General features: G+C 44.8%; 1 protein-coding gene across 1 annotated transcript in view; it reads right to left on the minus strand.

Annotated features, from left to right (window-relative positions):
- The window catches only part of LOC143927370 (disks large homolog 2), a 1,494,912-nt gene that overhangs the window by 989,323 nt on the left and 483,925 nt on the right, over positions 1-21,664 (minus strand). The window lies entirely within an intron of this gene.

Raw genomic sequence — 21,664 nt, forward strand, 5'->3', positions numbered from 1 at the left:
ACCTTTTTCTAAGTTTGAGTGACTTGTGTCGCTCCGATTAGAACGGTTCCATTGTACAGAATGGGACGCGACTTGTCAGGCGGCTAAGTCGTCTGACCAGTCGTCCCAGTGTGAACCGACCCTTAAAGTCCTGTTTTCTTTATGAAAGTTGGCATCCCTTCCTTCTATTGTTCTACTATGTATCTATGATGTGGATGTGGGGAATTGTCCCTAGAACTGGTTGAATACAAGTTATAGACAAACACGGATAGGACACTGGGAGCCGTGCAATACTCCAAATAAATGCTGAGGAGTAATTATAGGGCATTGAACCATCCTTTTAGTAATAGTGCAGAAAATAGACAACACAGGGACATCATACACAATGTCCCAGGCCTGGCAAGGCTTAGTATTGGCGCGCAAGGGCTTACAGTGGCAACAGCCACCCAGATCCTGTCCTCAAGGTCCCTGAATACTTATATGCCTCTTTCCAGTATACAACAGACACTTCCTAAGTGAACTCTCCAGACTGAATCCTGGGAGAGGATTCCCCTTGTTTGGCTTCATGGATTCTTAGCAAGCAGCTCGCCCCCACCCAAGCTTTAGCATAGCTGGGACCTTCATGAACCTTAGGTACATTTCAGCTGGACTGCCTGGGAGGGCAGCAGCCCTCCAGGCTAGGAACTTCTCCTCTTGGACAAGAACCAGACTCCTTCAGATCCCTGACTATTTAGACCCCATATATATTCAGGCTACTCATTTGACCTGCTTAACTCCTATGTTCTGGAGCCTTTCAGAAGGCAGGGAGGAGCAATCAAGCCTTCAGTCTGTGAGACCCTGATCAGTCCAAAACAACAGCAACTGTTCCACTGATTACAGAGTTGCCAAAAAGAACTAAATTTACCTGACAGCCTAGCACCTAATTAGTTATATAGTTAGTCAGGTTGAAAAAAGACAAAAGTCCATCCAGTTCAACCATAAAAAGTAAATAAATAAATAAAATAAAAAATATCATACAATCCCATGTACCCAATCCTATACCCACAGTTGATCAAGAGGAAGGTGAAAAAAAAACAGAAAAGCAGGATCCAATTTGCTACAGTAGGCGAAAAAATTATTTCCTGATCCCCGAAAGGCAATCGGATTTTCCCTGGATCAACTTACCTATAAATGTTAGTACCCAGTTATATTATATAAATTTAGGAAATAATCCAGGTCTTTCTCAAAGAAATCTACTGAGCTGGCCAGAACCACCTCTGGAGGGAGTCTATTCCACATTTTCACAGCTCTTACTGTTAAGAAACCTTTCTGTATTTGGAGATTAAATCTCTATTCCTCCAGACTTAAAGGGTGCCCCCTTGTCCTCAGTGATGACCGTAAAGTGAATAACTCAACACCAAGTTTACTACAGTATATGGCCCCTTATATATTTGTACATGGTGATCATATCCCCCCTTAATATCCTTTTCTCAAGAGAAAATACATTCAGGTCCTCTAATCTTTCCTCATAGCTGAGTTCCTCCATGCCTCTTATCAGTTTGGTTGCCCTTCTCTGCACTTTCTCCAGTTGCCTGATATCCTTTTTGAGAACTGGTGCCCAAAACTGAACTGCATATTCCAGATGAGGTCTTACTAATGATCTGTACAGGAGCAAAATGATATCTCCCTCTCTGGAGTCCTTACCTCTCCTGATACAAGAAAAGACTTTGCTCGCTTTGCAAACCGCAGCTTGGCATTGGATGCTATTATTGATCTTATGATCTACCAAAACCCCCAGATCCTTCTCCAACATTGATTCCCTAGTTGTACTCCCCCTAGTATGTATGATGCATAAAAGAACCTTTATAGCAGGATCACCAGATTTTATTTTCATGAAAGCTCCATATTTAAAAATATTAACTACTTCCCACCCGGCCAATGTATATATACGGCCATGTGGGAGCCTTCTCTTTCTGACTGGATGTTCAGGAACATCCATCAGAAGGAGCGGGATCGCGTGCGCGCGCACCCAGACACGACGCATCTCGGATTGGCAGGAGGGCTCTGTGATTGGCCCTCCTGATCACATGACGGCCGTGTCCAATCACAGCCATCATGTGATGTAAACAAACAGCCGGTTGCTAGGCAATCGGCTCTCCTCTCCACGCGGAAGTCATCGCTAAGGAGAGGAGAGCAGATCGCTTCAGCCGGCTGGTGATCAGTGAGTATGAGCTATTTTTTACAGCTTTTTACTCACTGATCACCAGTCTAGTGTAAAACACACATGTCCCCAAAACACACATGTCCCCAAATAATAAAAACACATGTCCCCCACATATATCCCACTAAAATCACATGTCCCAATGCTTATCTGCACACATATGTCCGTGATCACCTGCACACATCTCTACATGATCATTTGTGTACATATGTCCGTGATCACACAAACCAATTATTATACACTTAATGGGATTTTTTTTACCAAAATCATTTAGCAGAATACATTTTGGCTTAAATTTATGACAAAATTTGATTTTATTGGATTCCTTTTAAAATAGAAGAAAATATAGTTTTTTTTCCAAATTTCCACTCCTTTTCCGCTTATATCGCAAAAAATAAAAAACAGAGTCGTGAATAAATACCACCAAAATAAAGCTCTATTTGTGCAAACAAAATGATAAAAATTTCATTTGGGTACAGTGTAGCATGACCGCGCAATTGTCATTGAAAGTGCGAGAGCGATGAAAGCTGAAAAATGGTCTGGGAAGAAAGGGGGTGAAAGTGCCCTGTATTGTAGTGGTTTGCAATGACAATAAAATGTTAAAGCTTGTATGAGATATTGGTGACTGCAGTTTCTTCTACTTAAGTTACCACTCCTGTCTAAAATGTATAATAGAAAATATACTGCATATATATATATAGATATATATATATATATATATATATATATATATATATAGATATAGTAATTTTTTTTGGCATTCTTGCGTCACGATCAACGTCAACTTAGCAAACGACAGTTTTCTTGTCTAGTCGATGTTCTTTTCAGGGTCAGTGCGCTAAAAATATCCTACAGTCCTGCTCCCGAGGGAGACAGCAGTACTGATCTTGTAGCGCTGTCATCGAGCTTCTCCGAGTGGATAAATGCCTGCCACTGTGCAATGCTAATTGCCCGATTTTTGCTCTTTGGCTGCATTAATTTTATCAAGCACCAAACTAAGATGACTGATAATGATTATATTACGCTCCCCTGGGATGTAGAGCTGCTCCCAGACTTAAAAATAAATGTTTACCTGTTGTAAATAACAGACCTTCTAATGTGCGCAACACAGCGACACAATTTTAGCCACCTGAAATCTCTCCCGACGCGTTTTATTTTTCAAAGTCAAGAACTTCACAAGGCCCTTTTTATTAGCCATGTACTTTTTTATGCTTTTAAAGAATCTTAAAATGTTCCCTGTGCTCAATTGTTCCTCATTGTTAAGGTAAAGTTCAGACACAGCAGAGAGAAAAGGGGTCATGCAGCTCATCGATTTATAACCATCAAAAAAGAGCATCTGGGAGGGGAAAATCTCTGCAAGTACATAAACAACCATGCTTTATAGACTGAATATTATGAAAGCAGAGACAAAGGAATCACTTATAGTGATTCTAAAGTCTAAGGCCGCGTACACACGGGCGGACTATCCGTCCAACTAAGTCCGTCAGACAATCCGACAGACAGTTCGTCCTACTTTTGAATGAACGGACTTGACCACACACGATGAACAGACAGTCCGCTGAAAGCTTGCGCGATGACGTGTACGACGGGACTAGAAATACGACGTCCAATACACTGCAATGCAACCTTCGGCCGTGTAAATCCTTTCTGAGCATGCGGCATACTTAGTCCGTCCAACTAGCCTACTCACGAGCGGACTGTCCGCTGAAACCAAGTTTGGACGGACAATATTACGGAAATTCCGAAAGACTTAGTCCGCCAGACTGTCCGCTGAAAAAGTCCGCTGAAGCCCACACACGAGCGGATTGTCCGCTGAAACACGTTTCAGCGGACCAAGTCCGTCAGACAGTCCGCCCGTGTGTACGCGGCCTAAATGTTCTAATCCCCCCTCTGCCCCCCCCCCACACTTATACTTACCTGAGACCATTCACGATCCCGGGCTGGAAGACCCCGCAAGACGCTGTTTATGACAAAACATGTAGGGTGGTGCTACGTGCTGACGTCATCCCTACCGATCCCAGAAAGTGCGGGTTTAATGTGAATGGTGGCGAGATATTGTACCTTTCTGCCATTTTATCTGCATATGTATGCAAGTGTAATTTTATTCTTTAAATAAACCAACCAAAACCTTTTACACTATTGGATACTTTTTTCCTACTTTACACCTGTCCACGGCTCATGTTTAGCCTTGCTGGGACGAGAACCGGTGATGTATTCCTTATAGGGTCTGATCAAAATTAACATCTGAAGGACCCCTTTGGCGAATTTGATCATTGCCTATGTGACCTTTCTAGAGATAGAAGGTCCATGATATCCGGTAAGTGCTCCCTATATTAGTGGTGGGGGTCTCACACTACAGTGGTTCGTTGTTGTTTGGTGTTGGACTTCTTGGAATGAATATCTAAAGAAGATTCTTTCACCCACTTTATTCATTCACTTGGACTTTGTTTCTGTCACTGGTTTATATTTAATAATATTTTATATGGTAAAAGTGCAGCTCTGATTTTATTTATTTCATGATCCAGGGCTGTGCATGAGAGCCAAGGCTCTCCCAGCTCTGTCTCTTCTTTCTGGGCAAATTGATAGCAGGTCTGAATCAAATGCTGTGACGAGGAGTGGGGGGCATGGCCATGCCAATAGACACAGAAAGGGTGGCTCAGGAGAAATCAGGCTCAAGTGCCCCCATAGGAAACAGCTTCCTATTGGGACACTCGCCGAAGAGGAGCCAGGAGCGCTGACGGGGGCCCCAGAAGAAGAGGATCAGGGCTGCTCTGTGCAAAACCATTGCACAGAGCAGGTAAGTATGACATGTTTATTATTTTGTTTTGAAAAAAAGGTACTTTAAAGGAGAACTATGGCCTCTGATTAAATAAATATGTGCTGCAGCCCTTCATTATAAGTGTTACGTTTACTCTTAAACCGCTATTGGACTGAATAGCACTTATGTGCCGTCTATCAACAGCAAGTGCAGACCTGATGGGAAACTGTAGTGCCCACCACACTACAGCTTCTAATACCACACTACACTACTATTTCTCAGCCATGCACCTGTCAGTGGCCATAGAGGGAGCGTGCCCATTACAGACACGCCAATCTCATGGTCTGGGCTCTGCAAGATTTGTGCACCTGTCCCAGACAGGTACATGAATCGGCCTCAGTCACTGAAAATTTTGGTAAAGGAAACAGCAGTGCGTACCAACTAAGTGCAGTATATAGGAAAGGACTTTATTAAAAATCACAAGTGGTCGGAAGTGACATCACACTTGGGGGGGTCGCAACATGGGGGGCGTGGCTACATGTTTTAGAGCTTAACTGCTCTTTTTTCAAGCCTTGGAAGCTGCCATGGATATCTTTGGACCTATTGACTTTTTAGTATAATCCTACACCCCCCACAGTACATTCACATGTATGGTTATGTTGTAGCTCATCTGCATGTCTACCTGTGCCATTCTCAATAATTCTCTGTGACTGACAATGTTGGTGCAGCCGCACAACCAATCTCAAAAGGGTGTCTACAATATCCTTTACGAATTCTACCATCTAAGTTTAAAGCCTAATTCCAAGTATGGGAATTTTTACATAGAAACATTGAATCAGCTGGAATGTATGTGTCATACCCTTGGGAGCTAGAACTCTCTATAATAGGCATTGCTACTGCAGTGATCTCCACTGGCTTCCATAACAAGGGCACCATTCCGATAAAATTTAGCATTTTCTCAAAGAATGCAAAGCGTTCTATGACTCGACGAGGTGGAGTGACATCAGAATCTTCACCTCATCCAATCAGAGAATGCTTTGTATTCATTGAGAATTCACTGAGAATATGCAAAGTGTTCCCTTAGTGGCCTGTGCCAAGCAAATGACCTGTGTTCAGTAAGCAGCAGGGCAGGCACTCTGCACTGTGCGTGTTCTGTAACTCAAAGGAGAATTCAAGGCAAACCCGATACGTTTTAAAAAATGCTCTCTCTCCCCTCCTAACACCTCCTCTCCCCTGCCCCTGGCTGAGACAGGGGATTGTGTGACCGGACCAGACCGTAAGTATAGGCACCTTTCTTATACAGGTTTGTAGGTGTGGTGCAGTGTGGTATAGAGGCAATAATTCACACAAGCAGGTGCAATAGAAGATTTGTATTGAAGTGATGCAGGAACAGTTCACAACAGACCTGGTGGGAAGGCTACACCCAGCTGGGTGCACTCACAGTTTCCAGTAACGTGAAAGAAGCAGATTCCAGCTGAACTGATAGCATCTGTTGCGAGGTGAGAGAATGTGGGCTGACTGTCTAGTTCCCAATCAGGAAGGTGTCCAGAAGAGATGCGACCCTAAGCTTTTCCTCCTCATCAGGAACCTTTTCTTAAAGCTAGTACTGTCCCTAACAGACAGGGTACCTTTTCCTCCTCTGCCAACTCACAAAATGCGAGCCAAATCTGGAAAAAAAAAGGCTCTGCCTGACCCAAGGTGGCTGCCAGAGTGACATAGGGTGGCAGCAACCAATTGGGTGACCCAGGAAACCATAGAGGAACTCTGTTCCTCTCGACTACTTCTCCAGCTGCTGTCCTGCTTCAGAAGAGCTCCACCTGCAGTGGAGAAAGTAGACTGCACCTGCCTACAGCTTAGTCAGCATAGGTGTTGGGAGAAGGATGGGACATTTTTAAGTCTAGTTAAAGGGGTTGTAAAGCTTCATTGCACTGTCCTCCTCTCCTCTCCTCTCCTCTCCCGCTGGCGCCCGGAAGTGTGAGTACAGTACAGACACCCTGATAGCATGCAAGGTAAGGTGTGATAGGTGGAGGGGAGGTTGCCACGGTACCAGCACGCCACCTGAGAGCTGGTGTGGGATATGGGAGGATTCAGTGTCTGGCGCCCTCTCTGTGATGTGCTAGTTTGATAATGAAGGGGGGGGGGAGGTGCAAGGTGGTCTGCTAGACACAACGTTATAGTATATATAATATAGCTGTGTCCAGCCACCCCAAGACCAGCTCACTCAGCTACTCAGTAAGCCTACTGTGCCTATATCTAATATAATATAGTTGTGTCCAGCAACACCCCCTCCCCTCCTGGCCCTGTGCCACCCCAGCCTGCCCTGTACCACCCAGCCTACCCTGAGCCACCCCAGCCTGCCATGTGCCACCCCAGCCTGCCCTGTGCCACCCCAGTCTGTCCTGTGCCACCCCAACCTGCCCTATACCACCCCAACTTACCCGGTGCCACCCCAACCTGCCGAGTGCCACCCCAGTCTGTCCTGTGCCACCCCAACCTGCCCTATACTACGCCAACTTACCCGGTGCCACCCCAACCTGCACTGTGCCACACCAGGCTGCCATGTGCCATCCCAACCTGCCCTGTGCCACCCCAACCTGCCCTACATCACCCCAGCCTGCCCTGTACCACCTCAACCTACCCTGTGCCACCCTAACTTGCCCTATACCATCCCAAACTGCCCTATACCACCCCAGCCTGCCTGTACCAACCCAATCTGCCCTATACCACCCCAGCCTGCTCTGTACCAACCCAACCTGCCCTATACCACCCCAGCCTTCCCTGTACCACCCCCAACCTGCCCTGTGCCACCCCAGCCTGCCCTGTACCATCACAACCTGCCCTGTGCCATCCCAGCCTGCCCTACACCACCCAGTCTCCCCTGTGCCACTACAACCTGCCCTGTGCCACCCTAACTTGCCCTATACCACCCCAACCTGCCCTATACCACCCCAATACCGCCTTAACCTGCCCTGTACCACCCAAACCTGTCATATACCACCCCAACCTGCCACTATACCACCCAATTTTACCCTAACCTGACACTTTACCAACCTATACGATCAGTTACAGGGGATGGTTTGGGGTGTGCCCCGTGACCGTGTGCTACCTGAATTGTACTGGGCAGCCTATAAGGGGGGGGGGGGGTGACACCATGTTTTACCGCAGCAGGTGACACCAACCCTAGTGACGCCACTGCTTTAAGCTAGTGCATTGTTGGTTCACTTACCTTTTCCTTTGATTTCCCTTCTAAATGTTTTTTTTCATTGTCTGAATTTCTCACTTCCTGTTTCTCCTCAGTAAACTTCACACCATCATCCAAGTGGTGTTTAGTCAGCCAGAACAGCTTACTGAGGAGGAACAGGAAGTGAGAAATTCAGACAAAGAAAACAAAGAAAAAAAAAACATTTAGAAGGGAAATCGAAGGAAAAGGTAAGTGAACCAAAAATGCACTAGCTTAAAGGAACCTACTTAGAAAATAAAAAACAAACCTTTACAACCCCTTTAAGGTTTGCCTGGAATTTTACTCTAAAGATAATCTCAAGACACAGCCCAGGGCATAGCATCATTGGGATGAAGCACCTAGAGTCGGGATGGAACACCTAGATGTGCGGTGTGCATAGAGCAGTTCCAAACAAAGCACATGAAGGACATTACAAGGCAACAGAAAAACTTGGTAAGAATGATTTAATGAAAAATAGATTACAGGATCATTAATTAGTGAATGTGTATAAATTAGTGTTCGAAATAATGATATTATTTAGTGTTCTAGGCGTGGGACTGTCCTGGGGAATTCGATGCAGTTGACATCTATGCTGGAATGAATTTTGCTGAAAACTCATTTGGGCTTTATATTGTGCCATAAAGTGAGATTCACCCCTTGTTGGTTAATGGGTTTAGACCTAAGGCTAGAGGTTCCTGCAAATACTAGAGGCAAAGCGCATCAGCACTTCCATTGTTTTGGACAATTTTCGGGCCACTTTGCCTACCATTGCACTGGCATTTGGAGCGTGTTGCAGGCACTGAAAATGTTCACTTAGCCATGGTGTGAATTTAGCTGTAAGGTAAATGGAATGGTCTTTCTGGTTTTATATTTCTTACAAAGAACCCTCAATAGAATAGAACAATAGAACCCTCAATAACATTACGAACTTGGTGACTGTTTTCATTTGTGGCACCCTGCTGCTCTTTATACTCCAATACTATAGAGAGGTGTAGAAGGGAACAGGTCTCAATGGGAATTAATCATGGTACTGCAATTTCATTAAATGTGTGCCAAGATGCTCTCCTCAGTGAACAATCAACACTATTCATGTACATTATAGGGAAGGAGAGCCAACAGTTTCCTACTGTGTTACAGTACGCACTTCTCGCTCCTAATATACATAAGCATTGTTCAGTCCAGCCTGAGTTAATTAAAGTGGAACTAAACCCTTCTATCCTTTACTGCCAAGGAAGCTGCCATTTTAGCCTCTGCTAAGCCATGGTGCTGTACATGTGTACATATGACACCAGTCAACGGATGGCTTGACAGTTCAGTTGAGGGCACTAGCAACTGTGATAGTTGTCAACTGTTTTGGAAAATTCCCAGTTTTAATGGTCCCAGGCAGTGGTGACCCGTAATGCAGGGTGCAGGGGCGCCGCCCCACCTAATTCATGCTTTCAGCCCCCTAATCTACATGTGGAGCACCAGATGCATGGATTCCAATGGGTTTTTTTTTTTAGAAGCACGTGATTAGAGCCAGAGGCTCTAATAAGCTTCAAAAAAGAGCGGGCTTGGGGCGCAGAGTACTGCTCCCAGAGCCCACCCAGTTATGTGACAATAGCAAATTCATATTTGCTTTTTTCTTCCTGATTCATCTCCCGGCCAATCAGGAAAACCCGTAACCCGATTGGCCGAGAGCAGAAGTGATCCTATTGGCCACTGAGGAGGAGGAGACACAGGGGAAGCCCCTGTGAAGCACCAGGAGGAGGAGACGCCGCCTGGAGGAAGCACTGCCTGCGACCTAGATGAGGTAAGTGCAGGGCTGGCAACCGACCAGGAGGGGTGTGCCTGTGACCCGACTGACTGGGGGAGGGGGGTAGTGGTGGATTGTTTGCCACCCCCAATAGATAAACCACCAGCTGCCACTGGCTCCAGGTAATGAATGCCAGTGGACCCATTTAAAGGGTTAGCTCACCTTTACCAAAAAAAAATGTCTATGCAGATAAGGGTCGCGTGTAGATAAAAACAAACTGTGCAGCTCTGACTAAAGTTGAATAATACCCTTGCAATAGGTGTAGGCCATTTACATACCACCTGTAGCCTGACTGGAATACTCCTAGAATGTTGCTAAGTGAGACCTAGTCATTACTTCTTGCTTTCTCCATCACAAGAGCAAGATTAGAGCTACTGCATCAGAGGAGAGAAGGCACATGGGAAGAATTTGAATTAGAGAAAAAGCTTGCTTCTGTGATGGTGTAGGTGAGCAGTAGGCCTGACTAGGCCTCACTTAGCAACACCCTTGGAGTAGTCCAGTCAGGCGGTGGGAGGTACGTAAATGGCCTACACCTATAGCAAAGGGCATCATTCAACTTAAAGAGGAGCTCCAGACTCCTTTAATAAAAAAAATAAAAGTCAGCAACTGCAAATACTGTAGCTGCTGATATTTAATATAAGGGCACTTCGTTTTCAAGGGATCCCGTGATGTCGGCACCCCAAGCCGATTCTTCAATTGGCTACTGATGCAGGCACCAGCATCTGTAGTAAGGGAAACAGGAAGTGAAGCCTGGCGGCCTCACAGCCTGCTTCCTACTGCGCTTGCGCAAGTCGCACTGTGCTTTCTGAATGGTCCCACCATCTTCTGGGACCTGTGTGTGTCCCAGAAGGCAGCAGGGGGGAGGAGAAGGGGCCAGAAAAATGTCGTAGATCGACGATCTTACCTGAAAGTGGGAACGGGTACCTTTCAAAATCAGATACCCACTCCCCCCCAAAAATGTGTCAAATGTGTAAGTAGAGAGGGAGGGGGTGCAAACAAGTATGGCTTCCCCTTTTGGCTGAAACTCTGCTTTAAGTCAGAGCTGCACAGTTTGTTTCTAGCTACAGACAGATGCAGCTTTTTTTTTTTCTTTTTGAAACTAGGTTTAAATTATATGAATAAAATATTACTTTTGTAAGCATCCGTGGATGTGTTATATGGTATTTCCCAACCTCTATAACTTTCACTTTACTGGACAGCTTGGCCTGCACATAAACTTAAAAAAAAGCATATTTCAAAGGTGCCTGGTCTTCACTTATTAGTTTGGAGTAATAAAAAATACACTCATTCAATGAGTTTACTAGCTCCAGATAGGCTTCTCACATCCAATAAGGATCCCCTCCAATGGGTACCAAGAAAGTCACTCAGAGCTAATAAAATACAATAGAAATGCAAAAGTATGACAAGTCCAAAAATGCTTTAATGGTTCGTTTGAAAAACTCACATAAAAAACAGTCAAATGCATTTCATGGGCCCACAACACACCACCTTCAGAAATGCTCCCTGAACATTTAAGTAAAATTAAATGGTTGCTGCCAAAAGATGGCTCCAGCACGTTTCTCCAGTCCCATTGACATCCGCCCATGTACACGCCTCCCACGTGCCCTCTGTGTCCCATAACAGCTGGTCACATGTAAACAGGCTTGCTGGTTATCAGCATTCCTTTCTTCACACGCTGTCTCTGTGTGAGGAAAGAAGAGCCGATAACTGGCAAGTCTGACAGGGCACATTGAGTACATTGTTTACACTGATAATCAGTGCCCATCAGTGCAGCTTATCAGTGCCTCCTATTAGTGCCCATCAGTGCCACCTGTCAGTGCCTATCAGGGCTGTCTCATTAGTGCAGCCTCGTCAGTGCCCTTTAGTGCCTCCTATTAGTGTCCATCAGTGCCACCTGTCAAGGCCCATCAGTATTACCTCATCAGTGCCGGCTCATCACTACATCCTCATCAGTGCTGATCAGTGCACATCAGTGTAGCCTCATCAGTGCCCATTAGTGCAACCTTATCAGTGCCTATCTGTGCACATCAGTGCAGCCTTATCAGTGCCCGTCTGTGCACATCATAGCAACCTATCAGTACCCATCAGGGCAGCCTTATCAGTGCCTATCTATGCACATCAGTGCAGCCTTATCAGTGCCCATCAGTGCAACCTTATCAGTGCCTATATGTGCACATCAGTGCAGCCTTATCAGTGCAACCTTATCAGTGCCCATCTGTGCACATCAGTGCAGCCTCATCAGTGTCCATCTGTTCACATCAGTGCAGCCTCATCAGTGTCCATCTGTGCACATCAGTGCAGCCTATCAGTACCCATCAGGACAGCCTTATCAGCGCACATCAGCGAAGAAGAAAAATAACTTATTTGCAAAATTTGTTTAGCAAAAAACAAAGAAACCCCAGTGGTGATTAAATAGCACCAAAAGAAAGCTCTATCTGTCTCAAAAAGTGATAAAAAGTCCATATGGATACAGTGCTGCATGACAGCGCAATTGTCATTCAAAGTGCAATAACAGGGTGTCCAAACAATGGCCCACAAACCACATCCAACCCATTAAAAGGTTTTTAATGCTGGAAAGCTGGAAATTGTGTTGGGCAGGAAGGAGGTAAAAGTGCCTGGTATTGAAGTGGTTAAAACCCCAACTTTTTTTTAATACACTGGGCACAATATAATAAACATTTTGTGCACCCAAAAAATGATTTATATTCTTTGTGGCTATGGAGGAATATAAATTCATGTTTTTATTGCCTGGAGAACAGCTTTAAGAATATCAAGATGTGGTAAATCCATAAGTAGAATGTTCCTTTATTCGATGAATCGTACAGGCTGTCCACATTTTATCTGTTGCAATACATTTCCAAGTCTTGCTTTTGTTTTTTGCCAAATCTGCTGGCCCATGGCTCAGGGACAATGCGGTCCCATCATGTGTTTCACAGTATTAAAAGAGCTCTGTGGCTTTTCCATTCATAATGTTTTCCGTTTGACAAGAGCTTATTGGATAAACTCATTACACACAATGACCTGTAGAAATCTCTCACACTTGTACAGATTTTAGTCTGAACGCACTTGAAAAAAGAGGTCAAGAAATACATAACACGTTCAATTCTCCATAATAGGTCAATAAACACACAGGCTAAAACAGCAAACAAGCCAGCTGAATACAATTTGTTTTATTTAGAGTCATACAGTTCCTCACAAAAGTTAGTACACCCCTCACATTTTTGGAAATATTTTATTCTATCTTTTCATGTGACAACACTGAAGAAATGACACTTTGCTACAATATAAAGTAGTGAGTGTACAGCTTGTATAACAGTGTAAATTTGCTGTCCCCTAAAAATAACTCAACACACAGCCATTAATGTCTAAACCGCTGGCAACAAATGTGAGTACACCCCTAAGTGAAAATGTCCAAATTGGGCCCAAAGTGTCAATATTTTGTGTGCCCACCATTATTTTCCAGCACTGCCTTAACCCTCTTGGGCATGGAGATCACCAGAGCTTCACAGGTTGCCACTGGAGTCCTCTTCCACTCCTCCATGATGACATCACAGAGCTGGTGGATGTTAGAGACCTTGCGCTCCTCCACCTTCTGTATGAGGATGCCCCACAGATGCTCAACAGGGTTTAGGTCTGGAGACATGCTTGGCTAGTCCATCACCTTTACCCTCAGCTTCTTTAGCAAGGCAGTGGTCATCTTGCAGGCTGTTTGGGGTCGTTATCATGTTGGAATACTGCCCTGCGGCCCAGTCTCTGAAGGGAGGGGATCATGCTCTGCTTCAGTATGTCATAGTACATGTTGGCATTCATGGTTCTCTCAATGAACTGTAGCTCCCCATTGCCAGCCGCACTCATGCAGCCCCAGACCATGACACTCCCACCACCATGCTTGACTGTATGCAAAACACACTTGTCTTTGTCCTCCTCACCTGGTTGCTGCCACACACGCTTCACACCATCTGAACCAAATAGGTTTATCTTAGTCTTATCAGAACACAGGACATGGTTCTAGTAATCCATGTCCTTAGTCTGCTTGTCTTCAGCAACCTGTTTTCAGGCTTTTTTGTGCATGATCTTAAGAAGAGGCTTCCTTCTGGGATGACAGCCATGCAGACCAAATTGATGCAGTGTGTGGAGTATGGTCTGAGCACTGACAGGCTGACCCCCCCCCCCCCCCCCACCTCTTCAACCTCTGCAGCAATGAAAGGTTCATAGTGATTGGCAGCACATCGTGGTAATTACCTAGCGACAATCAAACACTATGCAGTGATATAACATAGTAATGGACATTGGCAAGCACACAATAGGTTTAAATACATGGCCAAATTAAACTTTTTATGATTAAAACTGAATTTAAAAGATCTAAAAAGCAACCATTGACTCGGAGGACAGGGACCCCTGGCAGGTCACTTGGCAGAGCTCCTTTCCCATCCCAGCACTGTATACAGCTCCCCCCGCCCCACACTACACAGAGCTGAAATCACATTCTTTTACACAAAGTCTGTCAGCCTTCACATGGTGCATCTGGCTCTTAGGTTGCCGTTCTGACCTGTGAAATCCCGTTTGGAACGGCAGTGTAGTTGCAGTAGGCAGATACACCCTGTGCAGATCATGGCTGACTGGCTGTGTTGTAAAGGAATGTGATTTCAGCCCTGCGGAGGAGGAGCAGTATAGAGTGCAGTAATGGGAAAGGAGCTCAGCAGCGGGTATAATATCCAGGCAAAACTTAGATTTGGGGGGGATGAATCTCCTGCCCTGGGGGGAAGTGAGGGTTTTTGAAGAGGGGAGGCACCAGTGTGCGCGGGGGGGATTTTAGAGGGTATAATTTGCCATGTCCCACAAACATAGGTAGGGTGATAAAGAGGAGGCTCAAGACTGTCCAATGCTTCTTCGAGGGGAGCCACATTAACCACTACAGATCCGCGCTATAGCCAAATGATGGCTACAGCACGGACCTGCTTTGCCGGGGCTACGTCTATTGACGCCATCCCGTGCCCAGGCAGCCTGCGTGCCCCCTGCAGGGCGCACGCGCCACGCTCTATGATCAGCGAGTCTCTGACACTCGCTGGATCACAGGTCAGAGTAAGGGGTCGATCCCGACCCCTTACCCTGCGATCAGCTGTTAGCCAATGACAGCGGATCATGTGACGTTAACAGAGCCGTTAATCAGAGTTTTTTTTCTCCTCGCGCTGACAGTGCGAGAAGAAAAAAAAAAGCCGATCACTGGCGGACGTGAGAGGGACATCAGCCCCGATCATGGCGAGCTGCCGCCAGCTCACCAGCGCCCGCTTGTGCCCACTGCCAGTGCCACCTAACAATAGGCAACAGTGCCACATATCAGTGCCCACAGTGGCACCCATCAGTGCCATCCATCAGTGCCCACAATCAGTGCCTCAACAACAGTGCTGCACATCAGTGCCACCTATCAGTGCCCATCAGTGTCACCTACCAGTGCCCATCAGTGCCACCTACCAGTGCCCATCAGTGCCATCTGTCAATGGTACCTATCAGTGACCATCGGTGTCACCCATCCATGCCACCCATCTGTGCCACCCATCCGTGCCATATTAGCTGTGCCCATCAGTGCCGCCTTATCTGTGCCCATCAGTACCGCCTTATCTGTCTCTATTAGTGCCACCTTATCTGTGCCTATCAGTGCCACCTTATCTGTGCCTATCAATGTCCATCAGTGCAGCCTATCATTGCCCACCAGTGCAGCCTATCAGTGCCCACCAGTGCCGCCTCATCAGCGCATATCAATGAAGGAGAAAAATGACCCGTTTGCAAGATTTTATAAAAAAATATTAAACATGATTTTTTTCTCAAAATTTTCTATCTTTTGTTTAGCAAAAAATAAAAATAACCAAATCTGTGATTAAATACCACCAAAAGAAAGCTCTATTTGTGGGGGGGGAATTATAAAAATGTAATTTGGGTACAATGTAGCATGACTGTGAAATTGTCATTCAAAATGCGTCAGAGATGAAATCTGAAAATTGGTCTGGGTAAGGAGGGGGGTTTAAGTGCCCAGTAAGCAAGTGGTTAAGAGGTCTATAAGGAAAGCTGGACCAGCCTAGGCCTCCAATCGGTCCCAATCAGGCCGGTACATCTCAGCATAGATTGAGAGATTTTTTTTTAAAACTAGTTATAGTTGGGTCTTTTCTTCCAACATTGACAACATTCAAAGACCCTGTTTGAGTTGAAAAACGTGTGGCCGTTTTCCAAAGTTTTTACAATAATCAGCTGATGACGATGGGAATGCATGATCCCCAAAGCATGTGAAACATCAAAATGCTGCTGGGCTCTAGTGAATATTATTTGGATGAAATACAGAGTCTGCGTAAGGTTTTTGGAATGGGATCTGCAGTTATTACCTGCATTGGAATGATTTGTTACATTGCGGGACTACGGCGTTTTAAATTCTCAGATGTCAGCTAATGTATGGCCGCTATGGATTTAAAAAAAAACGATCGATAATAAAACATGAACTTTTTAGTGCTTGTAAGGGGGGGCTGTTTGAGACTGTGAGCATTTGTGTTACATACAGTTCAGCAAGACACAGCAAAGTACAAGTTTATTTAAGGATTCTTAAAAAAAGAAATGAAGGATTCTGTTTCCCTTAGTTTGAAGCCAACTGGCAGCGTAGATAAGGATATCACTTTCATGTTGATAGATTCTTCTTTCCTCAGCTCTATTAATTCTTGATGATCGCCTCTGATAAGGGGCAAGCCTCAGCTTCCAGATCAGTTATAGCTTCAGTCGGCCAGCACTAAATTGTCATCATCTTATTTACAAATCCTAAAAGCTTGATCGTTTATTCAAGAGATGTGACCACAACTAAAGATTGTATCTTGATTGTTTTTTGGCTGGTTATTGGGTACCTTTTCTATGCTGACGAGGCATCCATTGATTTTACTGCGTTTACTGCGACTATACTCACTGTACTGGTAACATTGCTTCTTTCCCTAACATTTTCTTTTATTTATTTTTTTCGTTTTGAGTTGTTCTTGCATTGAGCAAAAAAAAAAAAAAAATGTTTTAATATCTAATAACTGTGCTCACCAGTGTTAATTTCATTGCTGAAAACCTTTTTCGTCAACAAAATTAACCGCTTTAACCGATTTTACCCCCTCCAGACCAGAACACTTTTTGCGATTCGGCACTGCGTCGCTTTAACTGACAATTGCGCAGTCATGCGACGTTGCACCCAAACAAAATTGATGTTCTTTTTTTCCCCACAAATAGAGCTTTCTTTTGGTGGTATTTGATCACCTCTGCGGTTTTTATTTTTTGCGCTATAAACAAAAAAAAGAGCGTCAATTTTGAAAAAAAAAACCGCATCTTTTGCTATAATAAATATCCGACAAAAATATATAAAAAAACTTTTTTTTTCCTCAGTTTAGGCCGATACGTATTCTTCTACATATTTTTGGTAAAAAAAATTGCAATAAGCGTATATTGATTGGTTTGCACAAAAGTTAAAGCGTCTAAAAAATAGGGGCTAGTTTTATGGCATTTTTATTATTATTTCTTATTTTTTACTTGTAATGGTGACGATCTGCAATTTTTATCGGAACTGCGACATTATGGCGGACACATTGGACAATTTTGACACATTTTTGGGACCACTGGTATTTATACAGCAATCAGTTCTATAAAAATGCATTGATTACTGTAAAAATGTCACTGGCAATGAAGGGGTTAACACTAGGGGGTGATCAAGGGGTTAATTATGTTCCCTAGTGTGTGCTCTAACTGAAGGGGGGAGGGGACTGTGTAGGGGAGATGACAGATTGCTGTTCATACTCTGTATGAACAGACGATCTGTCACTTCCCCCCTCAGAGAACCATAAACTGTGTGTTTACACACACACAGATCCCGGTTCTCCGTGTGTCAGCAGCGATCACGGGAGCCCGGCAGTGATCGTGACTGCTGGGCACTCACATCGGCTACGGGGGTGAGCAGCGGGCATGTGCGCCCCTAGTGGCCACAAGGAAAAGCGACGTAACATAACGTTGGTTCGCCCCGCCGTGCCATTCTGCCACAGTGGCTGGTTGGCAAGTGGTTAACACTATTTTAGTTGTCCAACATACCATTACAACTAAATCAATTCAGATGACTTAAATATGACTAAAACTAAAATGGCATTTTAGTCAAAAGGCTATGACTAAAACAAAATCAAAATTTTACGTTAAAATGAACACTGGTTGTATACACTATATTACCAAAAGTATTGTGACGCCTGCCTTTACACGCACATTAACTTTAATGGCATCCCAGTCTTGAGCCTCCTACACACGGTTCAATTGTGTGCAGGGGATTGACTGTTGTTCTAAAATCTGACCGTTAGTACCTTTTGACAATTGTTGTCCAACTTTCGGCCAACAAATGTTGGATGGCAGGCTAGTAAATTTTTGGCGGACAATGGTTTTCATATGGTCAGTACACAAATCCGTCACACAAAAGTCAAAAGTACAAACACACATGCTTGGAATCAATGCTCACCAAACACAACATTAGCAGAAGGGGCCCAAAGGATGGCGCTCAAGAGCTGAAATTCCTTGTAGTACGTCACTACGTTCATGTTTGTGGCACGACAATTGTGTACCGTTAGTATGCAAGACAAGATCCTGGCACACGCCCTTTTTACAAAAATCAGACGCTTGTTTGGCCAACAATCATAATGTGTGTATGAGGCTTTAGTCTGTAGGGTTCAATATTGAGTTGGCCCACCCTTTGCAGCTATGACAGCTTCAACTCCTTTGGGACCATTCTTCCAGAAGCTCATTTGAGAGGTCAGGGAATGATGTGGAAGAGAAGGCCTGGCTTGCATTCTCCACTCTAATTCACCCCAAAGGTGTTCTTTCGGGTGCAGGCCAGTCAAGTTCCTCCACCCCAAACTCCCTCATCCATGTCTCTATGGACCTTGCTTTGTGCACTGGTCCAAATCATTTGGTGGAGGGGGGATTATGGTGGGGGGTTGTTTTTCAGGGGTTGGGTTTGGCCCCTTAGTTCCAGTGAAGGGAACTCTTAAGGCGTCAGCATACCAAGACATTTTGGGCAATTTCATGCTCCCAACTTTGTGGGAACAGTTTGGGGATGGCCCCTTCCTGTTCCAACATGACTGTGCACCAATGCACAAAGCAAGGTCCATAAAGACATGATATATAGACAGGAATGGAATGTCACCTTGATTTAAAGAAAAGGTAAATGAAACAACACAAGACCCTTAGCCACTTCAATACGGGACACTTTCACCCGCTTCCTGGCCAGGCCAATTTTCAGCTTTCAGTTTTACTTTGTTTCTGTTACAAAACTTTGTAAATAAGTAATTTATCTCCTACACTGATGTGCGCTGATGAGGTTGCACTGATAAGGTGGCACTGATGGGCACCGATAGGGGTCACTGATATGCAGCACTGATAGGTGGCACTGATGGGAAGCCTTTTTGGGCACTGAGAGGTGGCACTGATGGGCAGCCTTTTTGGGCACAGTTAGGTTGCACTGATGGGTAGCCTATTTGGGCACTGATGGATGGCACTGATAGGTGGCACTGATGAGGAGGCACTGACAGGCGTCACTGATGGACACTGAAAGGCATCACTGATGGACACTGATTGGCATCACTGATGGACACTGATTGACACCACTGGTGGGCATTACTGGTGGGCACTGGCAGGCATCGCTGATGGGACTGCACTGATAATCAATGCCCTGATTATCAGTGCAGACCCCCCGCCGGGGGACCCGCTTATTGATAACTGCCACTTCCTATTTACACTGTGATCAGCTGTGATTGGACAGAGCTGATCACATGGTAAAGAGCCTATGTCACAGGCTCTTTACCATGATCGAAGTTGCTGAGTGTGTCCGAGGAACACAACTTACCACCGATCGCTGATTTGCACGCCCCCGGGGCGTGCACGAGCGGCTTGTACTGAAGGATGTCATATGATGTCCAAAGGGGGCTCCATTGCAACAGTATCTAAACAGTATCTAAACACTTGCTAAACCAATAATTTGACAATCCTTTATGCTAGTTTTGTCTTTGCTGTTGTCAAATTTAGACTCTCTCTGTAGAAAACTTGCTTCTTCCATCAACGTAAAAAAAATAATAATAATAATAATATCTGTCATCAGTATCTGATCCAACGCTCACAATAGCATTTTTCAGTTTTAGGGTATTTTTGTGCACCATTTGCAATGAAAAGAATTACAGTTTTCTTTCTTTCTTTACAATTGGGGGAGAAAAAAAAAAAAAAACATGAAAATTATATATATTTTTTTTCTCTTTTATAGCTGCCAAAAGCAAATCACAACATTGATGCAATCATGCAGCAACAGAACATAATGAAAACGATTCCACTGACATATATTTGGCTTATCCAATAGGGATGGCTTATAAGAAATTATCTCTTCGAATATAATTTGCACAGCTCCGTAATTGAATGCTGAGGGGGAAGTCAAGTTTTGCTGTGTGATATGAACAAGATTAGCAAAACAAATCAATCAATTATTGTGCAGAGCCAAGCAGGTCTCTCATAATGCCGACCTTGAAAGCTTGGCTTGAAGTTGATTTTTAGCAGGTTAGGGAAATTTATCTTTCCCAGATGGTAAAATTAGTTGTGTATTTGCAAAATCTCAAAGCTGACCTCCAAGCAGATAGAACAATATACCATCTAATTAAGTTTTGTATTTCTTCCTAAAGTCCAACTGAAGGTTCAGTTTACAAACAGCTACATACAGATCAGAAGCATCAAAACAAAAAGATGTGCCAAGCCTGCCCTCTGCCAGGATGTCACAAATCAGGACCCTTGATCTCTGGGTGGAAGCAGTGGTCTCTCTCAGAGGCGTAGCCTGAAGCTTGTGGTCCTCAATGCAACTTAGATCTGGGAGGGCAAAGCCACAAAATATGATGAGCTAGGGTCGGGGTTGCGATTGTGACCCCTGCAACCCCTTATGCTACACCCATGGTCTCTCTGTAAAAAAACCTCCACACTCCTTCTTAAGTCAGAGCTTCAGCTCTCCAATCAGAAAAGCTCATGATCCCTGCTGCACTTATCTCTATTGGTGATCCACGCTGCCCGGTGCAGCAGTCCCGGAGTTTGAAAACTGTGTTGTTTTTCCTTTTTTGTCCCTGGGAAAGTAGGGATAGATCAGAGCAGTTCTCTTTGGTCAGCATGGTCATGTGCCACTGCTGACCAATCAGAACACTCTGATCCATCCCAGCGTCCCAAGGGAAAGTAAAAGGAGAACATTGTGGTTTTGTAGCAAGGTTGTACAGTGTTAAAGAGGAAGTCCAGCCCGGGGGGGGGGGGGGGGGGTGAAAAAAAATAAACATCAGCAGCTACAAATGCTGTAGCTGCTGACTTTTAGTATTAGGATGCTTACCTGCCCAGGAAGTCCGCTATGTCGGCACCCCAGCCGTTTTTTTTTAACTGTCTCTCGGGTGCTGCCACCACCATTCCTCGTAAGGGAAATCAGCAGTGAAGCCTTGCGGCTTCACAGCCGGTTGCCTACTGCGCACGCGCGAAGTGCACTGCACTTTCTGAATGGCCCAGCGGCGGTGGAAGGAGGAGGGTGGGGGAAACTTCTGGGGGTCTCCCAGACGTGGGGATGAGTACCCATACCTCCCAAAATTATGAGATAGGGATGAGGGACTCCTACTAGTAAATGTATGTAGGCATAGGACACGCCCCCGTCACACCCCC

This window comes from Lithobates pipiens, unplaced genomic scaffold (assembly GCF_037356315.1).
Source record: "Lithobates pipiens isolate NorthernLeopardFrog02 unplaced genomic scaffold, aLitPip1_a1.2 Scaffold_23, whole genome shotgun sequence".
In the NCBI taxonomy this organism is placed as follows: Eukaryota; Metazoa; Chordata; class Amphibia; order Anura; family Ranidae; genus Lithobates; species Lithobates pipiens.